At 40.3% G+C, this 13,776-nt stretch overlaps 1 pseudogene; it reads right to left on the bottom strand.

Annotated features, from left to right (window-relative positions):
• Nucleotides 1-3,745: 3,745 nt before the first annotated feature.
• Nucleotides 3,746-5,589, bottom strand: LOC127103353 (uncharacterized; annotated as a pseudogene).
• Between the last annotated feature and the right edge of the window lie 8,187 nt (nucleotides 5,590-13,776).

The raw sequence follows: 13,776 nt of genomic DNA, 5'->3' as shown, positions 1-13,776 counted from the left end.
TGCAATGACGAAGTACGTTATCAAATTTTCTTTTATACATTTGTACTCCTTTGTTAGTTGCTTGATTACTAATTCTGAGTCTCCTTTAATTTCGACCCTAGTTGCCCCCAATTCCAACAAAGCCTCAAGTCTTGCAATAAGGGCTTCATATTCTGCTTCGTTGTTAGAACAAAGGGGACCTTTAATTCTATATTTGAGTTTTGTTGGAATTCCATCAGGAGAAATTATCATGATCCCAACTCCACTTCCATCCTTATGAGTGGAACCGTCGAAGAATAATCTCCAAGGTTTCAACTCAACTTGAAGTTGAGGACTTTCGACCACTGCATGGTCTACAATAAAGTCTGATACTATTTGTCCCTTCATTGCCCTTAAAGGCAAAAAGGCTAAAGAGTATTCAGTGAGCGCTAATGCCCATTTGCCAATTCGATTGTACATTATTGGCTTTGATAGCATATACTTAATGACATCAAAATGTGAAGAGACGTATAAATCAATAGGTTTTATATAATACTTGAGTTTTGTACAAGAGAAATGCAAACAAAGACACAGCTTTTCTATTGAAGTGTATCTAGTTTCTACATCATTTAAAACCCTACTAAGATAATAAATGGCTCTTTCGACGCCATCTTCATTCTCTTGTGCCAACATGCTACCTATAGTAGTGTCGGAAGTTGATATATACAGTCTCATAGGCTTCTTTCCACATGGTGGTGCCAAGATAGGAGGATTCGTCAGATAATGTTTGATCTTGTCGAATGCCTTTTGATGTTCATCATTCCATTCGAACTTCCCTTATTTCAGGCATAGGAGGGGAGAGAAGGCTTGAGTTCGACCACTTAAGTTTGAGATGAATCTTCTCAGGAAGTTTATCTTTCCTAATAATGATTGCAATTCTTTCTTAGTTGATGCTGCTTTGGTCTCCATAATAGCCTTCGTCTTATTCTGATTGATTTCTATCCCCTTTTTATGGACCACAAAGCCCAGAAAATCTCCAGCCTGCACAAAGAATGCACATTTAAGAGGATTCATCTTTAAGCCATGTTTTCTCATTCTTTCGAATGATTGGCTGAGATGGGTTAGATGATCTTCGTCTGATATAGATTTTATCACAATATCATCTATGTAAACTTGCATGAATATCTCTATATAATCATGGAATATAGAATTCATTGCTCGCTGGTATGTTGCCCCAGCATTTTTTAGACCAAAGGGCATAACTATCCACTCATAAGTGCCTATTGCCCCTGGACATCGAAAGGCTGTTTTGGAAACATCCTCTTCTGCAATGAAAATCTAGTTATAGCCAGAATATCCATCAAGCATGCTAAGATATTCATAGCCTGCAGCTGAGTCAACCAGCATCTCTGCCACAGGCATTGGATACTCATCTTTAGGAGTTGCTGCATTTAGATCACGAAAATCTATACACACTCTTAAAGAACCATTTTTCTTGATAACAGGAACTATGTTTGCAATCCATTCGACATACCTTGTGGTCCTAATGAAATTGCATCGAAGAAGTCTTTCGACCTCTTTTTTGATCTTTGAAAGGATCTCTGAGGCGAATCTCCTTGGAGTCTGCTTGATGGGCTTTTTGCCATCCTTGATAGGCAGCTTCAGTTCGACTAGGTCCCTCTTCAAACCAGGCATCTCGTCATAGTCCCAAGCAAAGCAATCCTTGTTTTCTCTTAGCAGTTCAGTTACTCTTACTTTCAACTTGGGGTCCAGTTTAGTGCTGATGTAGGTGATTCTTTTTGTACTCCCATCTCCAAGATCAATTTCTCCAAGAGGATCTTGCGCTAACATCTTCACACACGACGTCACTGGATCTTTTTCGAATCCCAGAGGCTCTTCGTCATAGATGGAATCTAACCGCTGTTCTGTTAGTTTCACAGGTACCTGTTCGTCAGGGGGTTTTGGCTTAAAGTACTCCCCAGGTCCTGTATTATAGATTTCACCATATGTGGCTTCGTCAACCATGTGAGTTATCTCGGCTTTGAGAGCCGCTTTTCTTTTGTTCTCAGCCATGTAGGCCGAAATCTTTTTGAAAAAGGAAGACTCAGGCATAATACAGGTCTTCATCCCAGCCTATTGGCCGTATTTCAGATGATTCCCATTCTTCTGGGTCCCCCATAATTTCCCTATCCCACTGAAAGCCATTGGGATGTAGAGTCAAGAAATACAAAGCATTTTTATTTGGGGCGAACCTTCTTCAGCTAGGTGGCATGGTCCTATATGAGCCAAGTTCATGTCGAAGTTCTTCTTGTCTACATGGTTCACTTCTGCCACGAAGTAACTTTGTTCAGCTTCAACATTTTCTACTACACCATCTTCTCTCCAGATGGATATCCTCTGATGCATGGTCGAAGGAACTGCCCCTATTCCATGTATCCATTCCCTTCCTAGTAGTAAGTTGTAATTCGCCTTCGCAGGTATCACCATGAACATTGTTGGTCTTGTGATTGATCCAACAATCAGATCTACATGTATGACACCCAGAGTCTGTCCTATCTTACCCTCATAGTTTGACAATACCATATTGTGAGGTTTGACATCAGTGTCGAACATACCTATCTTTTTCAACATGAATTGAGGCATCAGATTGATTGCTGTTCCTCCGTCCACCAGAACTTTATTCACCCCACATGTCCAACTTTAGCTCTAATGTATATGGGCTTGAGATGGTTATGCATCCCTTGGTGAGGCCTTTCAAAAAGAGCGTTCTACTCTTTGACAGCATCGTTGTTGAGAACATAGTAACACACAGGTTTATGCTTTGCCATCTCCACAGCATCCGCTTCCTCATTATCTTTAACCTCCGTCTCCTGATTATATTCGTATGGCAGAACTGAGACCACATTGCAATTCATATTAACAGATGACACTCCGTCGGACTCAAAGTCGTCAGTGAGCATTCCTTCCTCTCTTACTTGTTCCTCCTGAACTTTCTGATTTTTATTTTCATCTGGAAACAACTTCCTTCCTATAGGTGGTTTGGTCGAATTTGTGACATTTGGGGGAACCCTGATGCTGCTGGATTCTCCAATCTCCCTCGAAGTCATCTCTCTTTCAGCCTTCCTCAACCTCTGATGTCTTCTCCACTGGGATCTTGACATGGGATTCTTTCCTTTGTAGTTCTCCAGTCTGATAGCCTCTCTCTTAGATGCCTGGAACTGTTTTCTATAAGCCCAAGAGGTTCTTCCTCCATCCTCAAAACTTCTCCACTTTCCCTTCTTCGACCCTGCCTGAGTCCATTTGTCCTCAGGGACTTCTGCTGGAAGTTTAAACATAACTCTTTTCTCCCTTGGGTGAGGGTTGTCTGGCCTCCTAGGAACTCCCCTCTTGTCAAAGATGTACATATTCGGGATACCTCCATGTCCGTCCCAACCTTGGTTAGATGGGATTCTCTCGAATGCCTCGGCTAATTCGCTGTTGTACACTGCCCCACATCTGAGACACATCAAGCATTTTGTTTCGTACTTGTAGCAACGCACAATAAAACCAAGAAGGCTTTCTCCAGGCTTGGGGTACACCTTCTGTAGTTGGCTTTCCTTCCTCCAGTTTCTCTCAGTCTTTGTTCGTTGCCATCTTTCATAGTCCTTAACCACCCTTCGACATATCTTGATATTACACCTTGGGCATAACAACATGTCAGAATTTATTTTATGACATCTCCAAAGGTATTCACGTAGGCTTTCATTGGCTTTGGGATATCCAAACTGCATCCCCTCTTGCTCCATCTTCAGACATCTCTCCAATTCCTCCATTTCTGGGGAGGGGGTTGGTTCAGATCCACCATGTTGACACCTAGACTGGCGCCATCAGTGATTGAAATTTCCTCAAATTTCTTCCTTAGGCCTTCAGTAGCCTCAGTTGCTTTCCCATTAAGACCTTCAGTGGCTCTTGGTTCGACATTAGCAACCTGTTCACCTTTGACAGAGATTCCAAAGGGAACATCGTTATTTAGGCCATCAGTAGCCTGTTTTCCATCTAGCGCATAGCCTTCAGTTCCTGTCTCCTTCACAACCTCCACTTCCCCTATGTCAATCATGTTGATTTTGACAGGTTCAGCATAATTTGTGTCAGCAATGTTGAGGGGATCAGCGTCAACCTTCATCTGGTTTTTTCCCTTGTCAACGAACTTGAGGCGGCCATCCTTAATTGCATTCTGAATAAGATCCCTGAAAAGAAAGCATTGTGAGGTTTTATGGCCTAAAAAATTATGATATTTATAGAAGCCTCTTTTCTTCCGTTGTTCTAACGGAGGAATTTTGGTATTATGAGGCACTATCATTTGGCCATCTTTTACTAATAAATCGAAGATTTCGTCACATTTGGTAACATCAAATGTGTAAGTCTTTTTAGGAAATCTATCATTCTTTTCAGTTTCGACAGGGTTCCTGCCATTCGAAGGTGTAAGTAATTTACAGGCATAAGGTGGTGCTTCTTTTAATTCAGCCAAATCTACTTCGAATTCCTCAAGACCATAAGGGTCATTAGAGATTTCAGACTCCCCATCTTCGAATTCGACATAAGCAATCCTTTCTTTCTTATAATTCTTATTCGCTCTGGCCTTTTCAGCTTTTAAGCGTTCGACCTGTCGAACCCTGTCTACTAATTGGGCCATATCTCTTAGGTACTGGGTATCTAACTTTTTCCTGATAGAATAGTCTAAACCTCCAGCGACCATTTCGACCAACTCATGTTCAGGCACTATTGTAAAGCATCTGGATGTCAAAAACGGAACCTATTCAGATAATCATCTATAGGTTCAGTGAATTTTCTTTTGATACTGGCTAATTCCTTAAGACTTATCTTAGTTTGGCCCATGTAGAATTGTTCATGAAACAATCTTTCCAAATGAGGCCAAGTGTCTATGGAATTTGGTGGCAAAGTCGTAAACCACGTGAAGGCATTCTTCGTTAAAGAACTGGGGAAATATTTCATTCTTAGGTTCTCACTGTTCGACAAATCCCCTGCCTCAGTCATGTATCTGGCTATGTGTTCTATAGTGGATTCACTGGTGTCCCCTGAGAATTTGGTGAACTTAGGGATTTTACAACCCCTTGGTAATTCAGTTTGTAGGACGTATTCTGATAAAGGAGAGGAATAATTTGGCCGTCGAAGTCCTGTATTCAGACCATTCTGGGCCATGATTCTCTATATCATAGTAGTTAAGTCATTTTCTATCATGTTTTCCCGCCTAACCCTATGAATTACTTCATCTGCATCCTGGTCTCTATTAACCATTATTACTCTCTTGGGTTGTTCTTCAGGGACTTCCCGTCGAACTGGATGTTGTTCTAATCTTGCCCCCATGACCCTTTCCTCAGGCGCTTGTCTTGGTGGTTGAACCTGATTTATAATTGGTTCTTCTTCCTGGATTATAACCTGGTTTGGTCTGCGTCGAACAGAGGACTGTGGGGCGCCTAGGAAATCTGCTATGCGTCCCATCTGCGCTGACAGTTGTTGGTATGTTTGGGCATTGTCATTGTTAGTCCTATTCACATTCTGTATTAGGGGAGAAAAGATGGTATTCATTTCTCTGTCTAGTACTCCTACCATATCGTGGTTACTAGCATCCATTTGTTGTTTAAAGGTTGCCTGGTTATTCATTGTAAGGGTAGGTAATAGGGTGGAGACTCCTCGTGATTGGGTACTTCGACCTACATGGTTCATGCCAGAACCAGAATTTTGAATTGGCGAAATAACCGTATTATGGGGTTGAGTATATATGAAAGTATTGTTTTGAAGTCCTGCCATGACAGTAGATGGCATTCCATATGGGTATTCTCTCAAAGGCCTAAAATTCTCAAATCCTGGTGGCCTAGGGGTTGAAATTGCAGAAATGTCTGCTACGCTTGACATAATAGGCATTGTTGTCGAATTATGCAAGGCCATGGATCCAGATGTTGGTATGGCCTGTGCACTTGGGATCTCAGCGGATGCATCAATCGAATTTGCTCCTATTGTGCCTGTTCCCTGGGGAGGAAATTATTCCCCTTGACTGGTTGTATTAACCATCTTTTTTGTGTTTTTTCTTTTGGTTATAGGTTGAGAATTGTTGGCTATCTTACCACTTCTAAGGTTCATACAACACTTATGATTTTTTAAACCAAAAGAATAACAACGATTTTGTATTGTAAAAGTAAAGCAAACTATTATAATTAACAATTTTTTTGACACTGTCCCACTGGGCGTGCCAATTTGTTTAACAGTAATTTCTGACAAACAACCGCTAGTCCTCCAATATTATAAATTTTGGTAACTTACAGGATCGACTAGATTGATCCTAGGACATGTGTCTCAAGAACTATTTTTATGGTGGTTTGACTCATGATTAAGTTTGTTTCTGGTTTATGAATAGTGAAAGGTGTTTCGACAATAATTCTAAACGAAATTTATGACTTTATAGGCAAAGAGTAAATGGCAGTAACTTTGTAAAAAAGGCTTTTTAAGATAACAAAAGTACTTGGAAAACGTGAAGATAAATAACTTGAAGTAAACGTTTTAAGTTTTGAGAAAGTGCTGGAAATGAAAGTTTGGCGAAACGTAAATGCAAAGGTAAAAATGATATGCGTAGAGAATAGTTGAGGTTTATGCCTCAGAAAGACAAAGAGACATTAAAATAATATGCGTAAAGATGAAGGGAGTTGGCTGCCCAGATCACTCCTCCTTTGGAGGAGAAAGAGATGACAATGATCTTCTTGAAAACCCTGAGTTCATTTTATTATGAACGCATGATCGCTAGTGCCCCCAGTGATTTTACCGAAATGGTAAATATGGGGATGAAACTTGAAGAAGGGGTCCGTGAAGGACATTTGTCAAGAGATGAGGCGTCAACAAGTAAGAGGTATGGAAGTAGTTTCAGCAAGAAGAAGGACAGTGAAACAAACACAATTTCCAGTGGGAGGCAGAGGAGGCTTCAGATCAGAAGAAATCCACCACCCCATCAACATCATCATCATCATCAAGTATCTTCCGTAATTCTGGTATTTTCTAATCAACAAGCAACACCAATTCAACAACAACAAAATCAACGTCAACAACAACAACCGCAACAAAGAACGAACACCTACAACAACAATAATACCAACAACAATCAGCATCAGCAGAACTTTGAAAGGAAGAAGGTCTCTTTTGACCCGATTCCTATGACGTATGCAGAGCTATATCCCTCGTTAGTTCTCAAGAACTTAATTCAACCGAGGAAGCCACCGCAAATCCCAGAACCACTTCCTTGGTGGTATAAACCTGAGCTTCGTTGTGCTTTTCATCAGGATGCACATGGGCATGACATTGAAAACTGTTATCCGTTGAAGTACAAGGTTCAAAAGCTTATGACGAGTGGTATGGTGTCCTTCGAGGACCGCGCGCCAAATGTGAAAGCTAACCCTTTGCCCGCTCATGGGAACTCTTCAGTGAATACGGTGGACAGTTGTCCTGGTGAATTCAAGGTTTTTAATGTCCGGTTTATCCGAAGATCTTTGGTGAAGATGCACAAAGATATCTGTTTGGTGAGTGACTGTGAACATGACCATGATGGTTGTGTTGTTTGTAGCGTGAACCCAAGAGGGTGTGATGTAGTGAAAAGGGACATCCAACGTCTGATGGATGAAGGCATGATCCAGATTGTTCAATCCCGTCATGCAGATGATGATGTTAATGTCATAGTTCCCGTTTTCAAGCAACAAGAGCGGTTGATAATTCAGTATGATAGCAGTAGTAGCAAGAACGTCAGTCAAAGATCAGTATCGCCGTTGGTAATATGGTTAGCGGGCCCATTCTCGTATTCATCTGATAAGGCTATACCATACCAATATAATGCTACAATGATGAAGAATGGTCAAGAGGTCTCGTTACCTACGACCAATTCGGTGGTGAGCATTGCTGATGTTACGAAGGTGACCCGCAGTGGTCGAGTGTTTGGGCCGGTGGTCCTAGAAAGTAAAGAAGAAATGATTGTTGGAAAGAAGATGGAGGTACGTAATGTAGATCCGGTTGGTTGTTCGAAGGATAAGTCTGGTGGATCTAGCAACTTGAAAACCAATGATGATGAGGTACTCCGATTAATCAAAAGGAGTGAATTCAATATGGTTGAGCAGCTGCTCTAGACTCCCTCAAAGATTTTCGTGTTGTCTCTGCTTTTGAATTCTGAAGCGCACAGAGAAGCACTGCAGAGAGCTCTTGAACAAGCATATGTAGAGCAAGATGTTACTGTGGATCAATTTGATCACATTGTGGCCAACATCACTTCATGCAATAATTTGAGCTTCTGTGACGAAGAACTCCCTGAGGAGGGAAGAAATCATAACCTGGCTTTACATATTTCAATGAACTGTAAGGAATATGCTTTGTCAAATGTGCAAGTTGACACCAGTTCGTCACTCAATGTGCTTCTGAAGTCAACTTTGTCGAAGTTATCTTACCAAGGAGCTCCCATGAGGTATAGTGGGGTGATCGTCAAAGCCTTTGATGGTTCGCGCAAGACGGTTATTGGTGAAGTGGACCTTCCAGTTAAGATAGGTCTGAGTGATTTTCATATTAATTTTCAAGTAATGGATATCCACCCGGCCTACAGCTGTTTATTGGGAAGGCCATGGACTCATAAGGCAGGGGTTGTTACCTCCACTCTGCACCAGAAGCTCAAATTTGTCAAGAATGGCAAGCTAGTGATTGTGGGAGAAGAGAAAGCACTGTTGGTTAGCCATCTGTCATCTTTCTCGTATGTGGAAGTTGAGGATGAGGTTGGGACTCCGTTCCAAGCCTTATCTATTGCTACTGAGAAGAGAATTGGGGCACCTATGTCCTCGTTGAAAGATGCTCAGAAGATTGTAGAAGAAGGTACTGATGATCAATGGGGGCGCATGGTAGAGGTCTCCGACAACAAAGGCAGAACTGGGTTGCGAAGATGATGTGAAGGAAGTCAAGATTGGGTCTCGATTGTGTCTAGATGCTAAGAAGGGGTTGATTGATCTTGTTCGAGAGTATTCAGATGTGTTTGCTTGGTCTTATCAAGACATGCCTGGGTTGGATTCTGATATTGTGGAGCATAGATTGCCGTTGAAGCCAGAATGCCCGCCAGTCAAGCAGAAGTTGAGAAGAACACATCCTGATATGGCTGTGAAGATTAAAGAGGAAGTGCAAAAGCAGATTGATGTCGGTTTTCTTGTGACAGCTGAGTATCCGCAATGGGTGGCCAATATTGTGCCTGTACCGAAGAAAGATGGAAAAGTCCGCATGTGTGTTGATTATAGAGATTTGAATAAAGCCAGTCCGAAAGATGATTTCCCTCTGCCACACATTGATATGTTGGTAGGCAATACTGCTAAATTCAAAGTCTTTTCGTTTATGGATGGATTTTCCGGATATAATCAGATCAAGATGGCACCCGAAGATATGGAGAAGACCATATTCATTACACCCTGGGGAACATTCTGTTACAGAGTGATGCCTTTCGGTCTAAAGAATGCTAGTGCAACTTACGAGAGAGCAATGATTACTCTTTTTCATTATATGATGCATAAAGAGATTGAAGTTTATATCGATGACATGATTGCTAAATCAATTGATGAAGAGGAACATGTTGAGCATTTGTTGAAGCTATTCCAGCGTTTGAGGAAGTATAAACTCCGCTTGAATCCCAATAAGTGTACGTTCGGTGTTCGTTCTAGTAAGTTGTTGGGCTTTATTGTCACTGAGAAGGGTATTGAAGTTGATCCTGCCAAGGTCAAAGCAATACAAGAGATGCCTGCGCCCAAAACTGAGAAGCAAGTCAGAGGTTTTCTCGGCCGCTTGAATTATATTTCCAGATTCATTTCCCACATGACTGCCACATGTGCGCCTACATTCAAGCTTCTTCGGAAAGATCAGTCTTGTGATTGGACCGAAGATTGCCAGAAAGCATTTGATAGTATCAAAGAATATTTGCTTGAACCTCCGATCTTGTCTCCACCTGTTAAAGGAAGACCGTTGATCATGTATTTGACTGTGTGTTTACCAGTAATTTTTGACAAACAACTGCTAGTCCTCCAATATTATAAATTTTGGTAACTTACAGGATCGACTAGATTAATCCTAGAACATGTGTCTCAAGAACTATTGTTATGGTGGTTTGACTCATGATTAAGTTTGTTTCTGGTTTATGAATAGTGAAAGGTGTTTCGACAATAATTCTAAACGAAATTTATGACTTTATAGGCAAAGAGGAAATGGCAGTAACTTTGTAAAAAAGGTTTTTTAAGATAACAAAAGTACTTGGCAAAGGTGAAGATAAATAACTTGAAGTAAACGTTTTAAGTTTTGAGAAAGTGCTGGAAATGAAAGTTTGGCGAAACATAAATGCAAAGGTAAAAGTGATGATGAAATACTGAAAATAAGGGCAATTCGATAGAAGAAAAGACAGTAAATGGTTTTAGTTTAAATAACTTGCATAAAATAAATAACATGAAACGAAATTATGGTGTTCTTCATACATACATTTTCAGCAAAGACTCTTTTCTCTCGCTCTGGTACTTTGAGTATTTTAGTGAATTTTTGTATATCTGTTTGAACACCCCCAATCTAAAACTAAGACTCCTATTTATAACAATTTGACCCTAACGGTCTCTACACGGATGACTGCCACGTTCGACATTTTCAAGCGTTGTGTGTCTCAGATGCTTCCACGCGTTGGCCTGACGAAACTGCTTCGTTTGAATTTCAAATCTTTCCCGCTTGAAGCCTCGAATTTGTCAAACGCCTACGTCAAAGAGAACTTGTGGAGACCCAAAAAATCTTCTAAGTCTCAAGCTTCGACAAGAAAGGTCCTTTCTCCCAAGAAAAGGATTTAATAAATAGCTTCGACACATCCATTTTTATTTGTTCTCCAAAACATAACACTTTCAAAGAACTTCACCTAATTGTCGAAGTCTCCAGCTAACACTGTGCTAGAAGATAGTATGGGTTGTGTTCTTGGTCAGCAAGATGAGACTGGAAAGAAAGAATTTGCAATTTACTACCTCAGTAAGAAGTTCACCGATTGTGAGACTCGGTATTCAATGCTTGAGAAGACTTGTTGCGCATTGGCTCGGGCTGCTAAGCGTCTGCGTCAGTATATGTTGAATCATACCACTTGGTTGATATCCAAAATGGATCCAATCAAGTATATATTTGAGAAGCATGCTTTAACTGGGAGAATTTCCCGTTGGCAGATGTTGTTATCAAAGTATGATATCGAATACCGATCTCAGAAAGCGATCAAAGGTAGTATCTTGGTTGACCATTTGGCTCACCAACCAATTGAAGATTATCAGTCAGTACAGTATGATTTTCCTGACGAAGATATTTTGTATTTGAAAATGAAAGATTGTGATGAACCATTACTTGAAGAAGGGCCAGAACCTGGTTCCCGTTGGGGCATGGTATTTGATGGAGCTGTTAATCAATATGGGAATGGCATTGGGCACTACGCCAAAAATGACTTTTAACAGCGCATCTTAGACAGCGCTTTTAAAAGAAAGCGTTGTCTAAGGTTAAAATTAAAAACAAACACGGAAAATGTTCCAAGAAAATAATAAAAGCGCTGTCTAAGGGGGGGTCTTAGACAGCGCTTTCTAAAAGCGCTGTCTAAGACCCCCCCTTAGACAGCGCTTTTAGAAAGCGCTTTTAAATATAGACTTTAGACAGCGCTTTTGGTAAAGCGCTGTCTAAAGTCTTTAAATTAAAAAAAAAATTAAAACCAAAAGCGCTGTCTAAGGGGGGGTTTAGAAAGCGCTTTTGGAAAGCGCTGTCTTAGGCATACCTTAGAAAGCGCTTTCCACAAAAGCGCTGTCTAAGGTCTTATTAAAATAAAATTTCAGACCACAAAAGCGCTTTCGTTCTCTGTTCTTTTGTTTTCCCTCTTCTTCACTCACCTCAAAAACTTACGCCATTTCCTCTTCCCCTCAATCTCCATCAGCCGTAACCTTCTTCTCAACTCACACAACATCACGCAGACAATCGAAGGTTGCAGTCACCGAAAACCCTATTTTCCGCCTTCGAGGGTCCCTCCGCCGTCACCGAAACAGTCGACCGCCGCACTCGCCTCTCACCTCCGAACCTCCGCCGTCACCCAAACAATCGAAGGTTGCAGCGCAAGGAGATCACTTGAATACGGTACGTTCTGCTCTAATGCTCTTCCTCTTCTTCCATCTTTTGAAGTTGAATGAAGTTAGAATGTTGGAGTGTTCTTGGATTTGTCAATGAAGTAAGAAAAATTAATGAACTCAGTGGGATTTCTGTCATAGAATGAAGTTAGAATGTTGGAGTGTTCTTGGATTTGTCAATGATGCTAACTGAGCTATTCTGTTAGTTAGCTAGCTTACTAGTTATGCAATGCCACAACGCCTGCTTGTTTGACTTTGGCTTGAACTGAAATGTTGGTGTTAAAAATGTGCTTGTTTGATTGTAATGCCATGAGTTCAAATAACTTGGATTGTTACTGCAATAGTTTCTTTCTTTTATACTTGTTGCACTTGTATGTTTTGCCTATGTTAATTGCTCTGCTTGAATGGACCCGTTGTTGTTTATTATAGCCTTGTATGTGTGCAATTAGATCCATGGCTGAACGTATGTGTATGGGTTGGTGTTAGCATATGGCTGCCCTGTTTGAATCTACACTCAATGCTTGTGGTTTGTCCATTGCCCTGTTGCAATCTTGATCAAATTTTTACTATCCACCACAACTGCCATTGTTAAGATGATTAATAGGGTTGTTACTGTAGGAAATGATTGTTAGCAATGCATTCATGCCCCCTTTTGAAATGGTGTTAATGGATTGCACGTGAATTGATGTATGCTGGTTGAAAAATATGTATTGCTTGGTCTTATTATGTAAATTTGGTCTGCAACTGTCATAGAAGTAAAAGTATGTTATGTTAATGTGCACGAAGTTTGCCATGTAATGCTATGTACTAATGCTTTGGTGTACATGTTTCTTCATTGAAATTTATAATTATGATAATTATGGTTAACTGTTTGTTGAAAATGCTATGCTAATCGGTTAGTTGCTGGTGTTACAAATGCAATGTTTAATGATAGTTGGTGATTTGGGAGTTGTTAGTTTGTGTATGTATGTATATTGAATTGTGTATGTATATGTGTATGCAATTTGATTTTCTTTATACTTGCTTGGTATGCATGATGAATTTTGAAATGCATTGCATGTTGGGGCTGTCATGACTAGGCTTGGATTTAGATGTTCAACATTGTTCAAACTTCATGTTTCCTTAGTGATTATACTTGAAGATTGAATAGGTAGTTTTTTTTCTTTTTAACTGTGAAAGTGTTGTTCATCTCACTTTCATTCTAAAGGAACAAGATTTCTCCCATAAAATGATTGAACGAACTCTAATATAGTTATAGGTATACTTATAGGTATATTGTAATAGAAAAAGTTTGATTCTTGTAATATAAAAAATGAAAGTGATGAGGTAATTAAAGTTGGTATATTGGCGTATCGGATACGTTATTGAACTTTATAATTGTTAGGATATTCAAAGATACTACCTTAGTTATGTATTATCGTCTGGATTAATTGTTTACTTTAATAAGTAGGAAAACCATGGATAAAACATGGATCTGTGCCGATCGAATGACCAAAGAGTACGAGAGTGGGGTTTTGGAATTCGTTAAGTATGCTGTTCAACACGCTGAAAACCCCAGACGAATGCATTGTCCTTGCTTGCGTTGTTGTTATATTGGTAAGGTTGACGCACATGGAAAGTGACTGATGAAAGTGTTCTATATGAATGA

This window comes from Lathyrus oleraceus, chromosome 7 (genome assembly GCF_024323335.1).
Source record: "Lathyrus oleraceus cultivar Zhongwan6 chromosome 7, CAAS_Psat_ZW6_1.0, whole genome shotgun sequence".
NCBI classification, from domain to species: Eukaryota; Viridiplantae; Streptophyta; class Magnoliopsida; order Fabales; family Fabaceae; genus Lathyrus; species Lathyrus oleraceus.
Note: the sequence above shows the minus strand (reverse complement) of the source record. Positions and strands in the feature narration are given on the sequence as shown.